The sequence below is a fragment of the Elephas maximus genome, chromosome 19, assembly GCF_024166365.1.
Source record: "Elephas maximus indicus isolate mEleMax1 chromosome 19, mEleMax1 primary haplotype, whole genome shotgun sequence".
Classification (NCBI taxonomy): Eukaryota; Metazoa; Chordata; class Mammalia; order Proboscidea; family Elephantidae; genus Elephas; species Elephas maximus.
The window spans coordinates 19,202,763-19,210,404 of NC_064837.1; the positions used below are offsets into that span (position 1 = coordinate 19,202,763).

Below are 7,642 nucleotides of genomic sequence, written 5' to 3' on the forward strand. Positions count from 1 at the left end.
TTTGTTCTAGCCACTAACCTAACCTGTGACCTTAGGAAAAGAAATTCCCTAAATTTTAGTCCACTCATCCATAAAAACACCAATCTCTCTCAAAAAGTAACTGCCAGAACACACAAAAATGAGTACCAATTTCAATATATTTGCAAAGTTCTAGGGAAATGTTTGGAGTCCTGATGGTACAGTGGTTAAGAGCTCAGCTGCTAACCAAAAAGTCGGCAGTTTGAATCTACCAGATGCTCCTTGGAAACCCTATGGGGCAGTTCTACTGTCCCATAGGGTCTCTGAGTCAGAATGGACTGGACAGCAACGGGTTAGGGAAATGTTTAATGACAACACCTTAAGGGACTACCTTTCCAGAAACATCCTGGACAAATGCTCAGATCAGTCCTAACTAGGTAAGCTAAGTTTCAACCGAAAGGCATCATCTTTTAAGAGGAAACAAACTAAAATAATAAGTACCTATGACGCCTGCCTCCACTGAGAGCAAAGCATTTCAAAAATATCAATTAAAATCTATAACTCCAGTGCAAAGTTAAAAATTACATACATAGCAGAAGTTAAACCAAGGTTCAATTTAAATGACTAGCCAAAGTGTCATACCAAACCAGCAACAAAGCTACAACAGTCCAAAAAGCCTTTATTGCAGTCAACTATTACGCTTACGCAATAAAGCATCCTTCACACAAAGTGCAGGTTTCTCACGTTTGGCCTTCAACAACTAAGATTCACTCTACAGCTAAACATGTTCAACTGTAGGTCTGCTTTTTTCTTTTCAGAACTCATACCGCATACTCATTGGTTTTATTCTAAACAAAGCAACTTAATAAATAAAAGACAATTACAGTTGTATCACGGAAGACATTAGATCAGTGGCAGAGAATTTCCACTTCGAAGTTAACTATTTCTCTCTTCCCAAAGCATATAAAAACCGGTTATCTGGCACAACAAAATATTTTCAAAACAGAGAGTGAGAGGCAAGTAAATAATCTCTTTTAGGACCACAAGCAGACATGGCCAGCCAGATTTAAAGCCAACTGAGCCTTAAGTCCCTTTAGCAAGAGTGCATGACTCACTGCTTTAGACCTCAACGGTTAAGGGAAAATGCACTCTCAGTGCCCTAAGATTTTACTATGGGTTTGTTTTTTAAGACATCTCCAACCTAATGTTAATAACTTTGATAGCTTCTACAGCTTATTTGGAAACCCTGGTGGCGTAGCGGTTAAGTGCTATGGGTGCTAACCACAAGGCTGGCAGTTCAAATCCATCAGGTGCTCCTTGGAAACTATGGGGCAGTTCTACTCTGTCCTGTAGGGTTGCTGAGTCGCAATCGACTTGATGGCAGTGTGTGTGTGTGTGTTTTTATGGCTTATTTATTAAGATGACAAGTTGTGAATATTACAAATCACATGTAAACAAGAATTGAGGTCCTTATTTTTCCTACGCATTTAAAAAACATGCCATAAGGTGCAGTAAGTTATATATTGCCATCTATTATTTAGTACGCAACCAAGAGGGAAACATTTACAACTAAAAGATATATATGTAGAATACACACTGTGAAACATGAATGATGTAGCTAGAAAACCAAAAATTATGAGATACTGATTTTTCCCTACCAGAAACATCTCCAAATCTTTTATACTAGGTATTTTAGCTGGAAAAATATATATGTCAAGTAGCTCTACTAAAATCCATTCCAATCTCATTAAAAGTTTTATAAATGTAAGATTATGAAAATTTTTCAAAACAGGTCTCCAAATTATGCAAAAGATTCTGCCACAGAATCAGAAACACACAAACACTTAGAACTAATGCTCTCTTAAGCCACCTTATCTTAAGCTCCTGATCAAGTAATAATCTACTGAAAAATCATACTTTTAGGTACACTTTTATAGCTACAGACAGCAGTGATAGGAATATGTCAGATACATAATACAGTGAACTATCATTTCTAACCTCTCTCATTCTTCGCCATATATGAGCCCTTCCACTTTTTAATCACATTAAAAAACTATGAAAATGTAAAAAAATGTAAGAATATTGACATTCATAAATGCTCATCAAAGTCACATTTATCACATGAATTTGAAATTCTTTTGAAGATGTCCTTTCACGTGAGTGCTTGACACAAGACGTTAAAGTGACCTACCCTCTCATGCTAGTACCTTACAAAAAGGCCCCTTTCAAGGCCACCCAAGAAAAAAGGTTTAAATAAACGACTTTTAATGCAAATTTTCTTATCCTTTTTTCTCATCTTTGATGCTCATTATTTAAAAATCACAAATATTTACTGTTTCAACACAAACTAAAGTAAAAGAAAACATCTGTAGCATCCTTATTAGATTTTCAAAATATTTCTATTATTATTTGTATCCAAGTATTTCTGGCATTAATTTACACTTAGTTGACTTAAACAATAAAATTAACAAGAGTGTATATATATAGCCAGAAAATAAGTGTCTGCTTTAGAGCTGGGACACTGCTTTGTACCCAAATCATTCAACACCCACCCTTGCAAAAAAGGGGGAAATTTAAAACAAGAGGATTTTAAGACTTACTACAGAGAAACGCCTTTGTTGTAGCACGAATTAGCATGAAATAACATAAGCAAGAGAAAAATGCTATTGAAAGGGCAAGCTAGCATTTCACAGCTTTTGCTCTCTTACTCCACCCAGTCTTCTCCTCTCAATGGCTGTTCACAGCATCCATAAATATTAGCCAATTTTTTTTAAAAGGAGGTGGGGGCAGCACCAAACTAGAGCCTGCTCCATCAAAATCAACATGTGCAGAAATATTTTACGTGAAAAATTGAGTTCCTTACTCTGATTCAAAAAAATACATACCAACCTTCAAATCTGTTTTAGGAGATCCCCTCCCTTTCTGAACAATCCAAACAATGATCATTTATAATAGGACATGAAAAAATATATCACTCTACAGATTACTCTTCTGCTTTAATAAAAACTGCAATTTGCAACTAACAATTATTTTGCAAAACTGTCCTAAATGACACCAATTAGGGATTAAAGGCTAGCTAAAGCCTTAGAACCAAACCGGAATTTTTTTTCAATAAAGGCTAAGTAAAAGCTTTTTATATATATAGCCAACATTATAGCACTATCACCATAACCAAGCAGGAAATTTTCCTGATAAGGGATTGGACCCTGCAGCAATCAAGCCCTGCTGCAGCAAAAAAAAAAAAAATCTAAGCAAACACTACTGTAGCAAAAGGGAAGGGATGACATCCTCACTGGTATGAAAGGCCCAAGCACTATCTCCTCCACCCTAGCCTCAAAATGAAATTCACACAAAACAATTCACCCTCCAACAGAAATAGTATTATAAAATGGCTTTTTTTTTTTTTTGCTTAATCTTTAAAACACTATGAATCTCGGGGATTGTGTACCTAAAGTAGAGATCAGAATAACAATATCTTTATTCTCTTCCAATTGCCTCGTAAGGAAAAGGGAGAGGGGGAGGGCTTGGCATGACATCGCCCATTGAGAAGGAGACCACAAATCTGGTCCTTCTCTTCAAAAGCACAATTTCTTAACCAAAGGGTTGGTATAAATTGGAGGCAAACCCCAGCCTCAAAAGACAATTTCCTACTCTCCTTCCAAGGAGTTTCTTGCTAAGTCACTGAAAAAAAAAAAAAGGCAAAATAAGAAATAAAGCCGAGGCACCTAGCGCTCTCCTATCTCGATACAGAAAACCTCCTCTCTACGTTCATGTTTAGAGAGGTAGTTAAGAGTTAAAATCTGCCTACCACCTCAAAGGCATTTTTTCTCACCTGGGAGGCTAGAGGAGGTATACGGGTACTGCGTTTCCTAAAGGTGTAGGGAGATTAGATGAAGGGGAACGGATGAGGGCCTTGAAGCTCAGTGTCAGAACGTCAAAGGGCAGCTCCCGCTTGAGGAGCCGGTGGCAGGAGGAAAATCCTGCCCGGCCGTGGACAGATACTGCGGATGGGTCGCTGGGTCGGGTCGCTCCCCCTCAGTGGGGGCCGAGGGTGGACCACCGCAGAGGGGACCAGGAAGGGGGCGGCCCACCCTCCTCAGGTCAACCCCATCCTAAGGACAGGTGGGGGACGGAACGCCTGAAAGGCCCTGTGGCCGCCAAGGCGGCGCGGGGCTGAGCCTGGTCCCCGAGCCGCCGACCGCGGATGGGGTGGGGACTGCGGCGCTCGCCTTCCGCGGCCGGGGAGGGAAGAGCCGAACCTTCTTCCCAAGATCAGAAAGCGACCTGCTCCCCACGCCCTTCCTAGCCCAGAATACTTTTCTTGCTAAGTCACCAGGGGAGGAGGACGATCTTTTCTCGGGAAGGGCTGCGGGCGGAGTCCCGGCGGCCCCGGCACCCCCGAACCCGGGCAGGAGAACAGGGCAGCGAGGCCAGCGCCCTTCCCGGCCTGTCCCCCCTCCTCCCGTGTCTCTCACTCAACGGCCGTCGCGGCCGCCATTTTGAGAGCGAGGAGAGAAGAAGAAGGAGGAGGCGGCGGCAGGGGGAGGGGAGAATGGGAGGGAGGGGACCGGCGCAGCCACATCGTCAGGCCGCCGGGCCCGGCCCGCAGCAGCCCGAGCGTGGTAGAGAAGACAGAGAGGAGGGCGCAGACCCTCGCCGCCTTACCGGAGCGCTGCACCGCCGCCTCCGCAGGGCCTCTTCCGTCCTTCACTCCCATCCACCGGCAGGGGAGGGGGGAGGGAGAGGGAAGGGAGGAAGGAGGGAGGGAGGGAAGGAGGGAGGGGGAGGATGGCGCGCTGGGCCCGGTCCCGGGGAGGGGGAGGGGAGGGGAGCGGACGGGCTCCGCTGCCGTTCCGGGGCTCGAGCGCAAGTCCGGCGCTCGCGGTTTCTCTCGCTCGCGCCCGAGCGTTCCCCTCCTTCTCTCTCTCGCTCCTAGACCCCGGGTCGCTGCTCGTTCGCTCGCTCCCTCGCTATCTCGGCCGCCGGAGTCCGCCGCCGCCCCGCCGCTCCAGCTCCGTCTGTCACAGGAGCTGCCCCAACGCCCTGACGTCACCGCGCCGCCGCCGCCGCCCCAGACCCGCCGGGAAGAGGGAGGGGAGGGGGCCGGGAGCGGAGGAGGGGCTGCGGCGCATGCGCCAGGCTCGACTATGGCCGGGCCCTGAGCGGCGCCGCCTTACGCTTAGCGGACGCTGGTGGCTGTGGCGGATGCGGCTTGGCGGCGCCCAGGGTCTGGTGGACGAGTTTGCCTACCGGGCGCTCCTTCCCTCCTCCTCACGCCACCGTAACCTTGGAAAAAGGCTCCTGGCTCCCTTTTCCTAAACCCTCCTCTGACTGTTCTGGCCCCTCACAAATTCTGGTTTTGCTCACCTCCCCGCCTTGTTTTTGCCCGCATCCGGCGCTCTTGCTGCTTCTGCCGGCCAACAGCATCCGAGGATTCCCGGCTCCGATAGACTCGGGATTAAGGAAACCCGGGCCTAAGCTGCCGGTCCTTCTACCTCCTGCCTCCGGGCCTATTTCCCAATTAGGAAAAAAAAAGAAAGGCGGGGGGGAGTGAGACTGGGTTGGCTACGGAGGAAGAGGTGTTAAGGTTAAAAGGCAGATGGATGCCTAATTGTCTTCATTGTTTTTACAGACTTCTAATTGCGAGAATTCGCTTTTAGATGTGATTCAGCTATTCTTTTCCTTAGTCACACAGACACTTCAGAGACTTCTCAAAGTCTTGAAACTGGTGGAAGCCCAAAGAAAGACCTGGAACTTCATCGTGTGTGTGTGTTTGCTAAATTGTGAGGTGAAATATTGACGACAAAAAAGTCTTGGGGATTTGTAGTCAATTTATTCCACACAGAAACACTTAATTTAAAAATTAAAAGAGACAAAGTTTGGAGTTTCTCAGTCATGGGATATTTTCTAAATGAGAGGCATCTAGTGTGATTATCTCATCATTAATTTGTAATATCCAAGGGAACTCCCTAAAACATAGGGTTATGCTTATGTTTATTGAATTTATTACTTCCCTTTGTAGTTGCCTTTTATGTTGGTAAATAATACACAGGTACTGCTTTTGAGAGGCGACAGGGTTAATGGCAGAGAGACAACTTGGGTGTGAATCCTGGATCAGCCACTTACCTAGAGTGTGACCTTGGGTAAATTACTATACCTCTCTTTGACTTTGGTTTCTCTATCTATAAAATAAGCCTAGTAACTAACTTGTAAGAATCCAGTGAGAATTAGAGAGGAGATGCTGTGTGTATAAAGTATCCCACCTTAATGGGGTCTCTGTGGTAACTCGTTTAACCAGTACTGTCGCTGTTGATACCATAACAAGTTTCCTTTTATCAAGAGAGGTTGTAAGTCTCTATTCTTGGAGGTGTTGAACAACGAATGCTCTGAAAAATTAGCAAAATTGCCCAGAAAGAATTCAGCATCACATTGACAAACACTGATTTAATACATATAGTTCTAACCCATATAAGCCTTGCGCTTACGCTTTTAGGTTCTGTCAAGTCTGTTCCAACTCAAAGCGACCCTGTATACAAAAAAACAAAACATTGCCCTGTCCTGCATCAGCCTCACAAATTGTTGCTGTATATGAGCCCACCGTTGCAGCCACTGTGTCAGTCTACCTCTTGAGGGCCTTCCTCTTTTTCACTGACCCTCTACCAGGCACGATGTCTTTCTCCAGGGACAGATCCCTCCTGACAACATGTCCAAAGTATGTGAGATACAGTCTCGTCATCCTTGCTTCTAAGGAGCATTCTGGCTGTACTTCTTTCAAGACAGATTTGTTTGTTCTTCTGGCAGTCCCTGGTATATTCAATATTCTTCGCCAACACCGTAATCCAAATACATCAATTCTTCTTTGGTCTTCCTTATTCATTGTCCAGCTTTCACATGTGTATGAGGCGATTGAAAATGCCATGGCTTGGGTCAGGTGCACCGTTGTCTTCAAAGTGACATCTTTACTTTTTAACACTTTAAAGAGCTCTTTTGCAGCAGATTTGCCAAATCTGCTCATAGACTTGTGTATATAGGAAACTTTAAAATTTGTATTATGTAATTATGCAATAAACTGAGATCAGATTTTATTTCCATAGCAATCATTAAAAAAACAATAAACTCATTTTGGAAGAAAGTATAAAAACTTTCTCCCTGGATTGCGATTTTTCTGAACAGAAATAAAACTGGATTATGTGCTTAACTTGATATGCAGAGCTGTATTATGGTTCTATGCAGTTTTTTTTATTCAGTTGCTAAGATGATAGATCCATCTTAATAAACACTTGTCTACTGAGAATGGAGAATTAGGACATCTATGCTATCAATCAAAATCCATAAAGACTTACACAGAACCTACTATATCCATCCAGGAAGCATTTAATAATGGTTATTTTAGATGATGTTTCTTGAAAAAAAATTAAGTATAAACATCCATTTTACTTACCACAGTCTAATGATCTCCCCCTTCATTTGAATTTCAAATCTTTATTTTTTTCCAGCAGACATTTTCAAAATGGAAACATTCATTCCAATTGCCGCAGTAAAATCAGTTTAAACAATTCTGCAAATAAGCTGACTGGAAGAAACTCCAAAAATATTACTATTGGAGAGAGGACAAAAATGTCTTTTAAAAGTCTCCGGAGCAAAAAAAAAAAAAAAATCTGTTTACAATGAGCACAAATGTTAA

The 7,642-nt window shown here is 43.6% G+C and overlaps 1 protein-coding gene across 1 annotated transcript in view; it reads right to left on the minus strand.

The window, feature by feature from the left end:
* PAFAH1B1 (platelet activating factor acetylhydrolase 1b regulatory subunit 1) overlaps nt 1–5,002 on the minus strand; it is a 69,467-nt gene extending 64,465 nt beyond the window's left edge. Inside the window, exon 1 of the mRNA XM_049861059.1 lies at nt 4,624–5,002. The gene's annotated coding sequence lies outside the window, so the exon portion shown is untranslated. The remainder of the gene's footprint in view (nt 1–4,623) is intronic.
* Nucleotides 5,003–7,642: the final 2,640 nt, after the last annotated feature.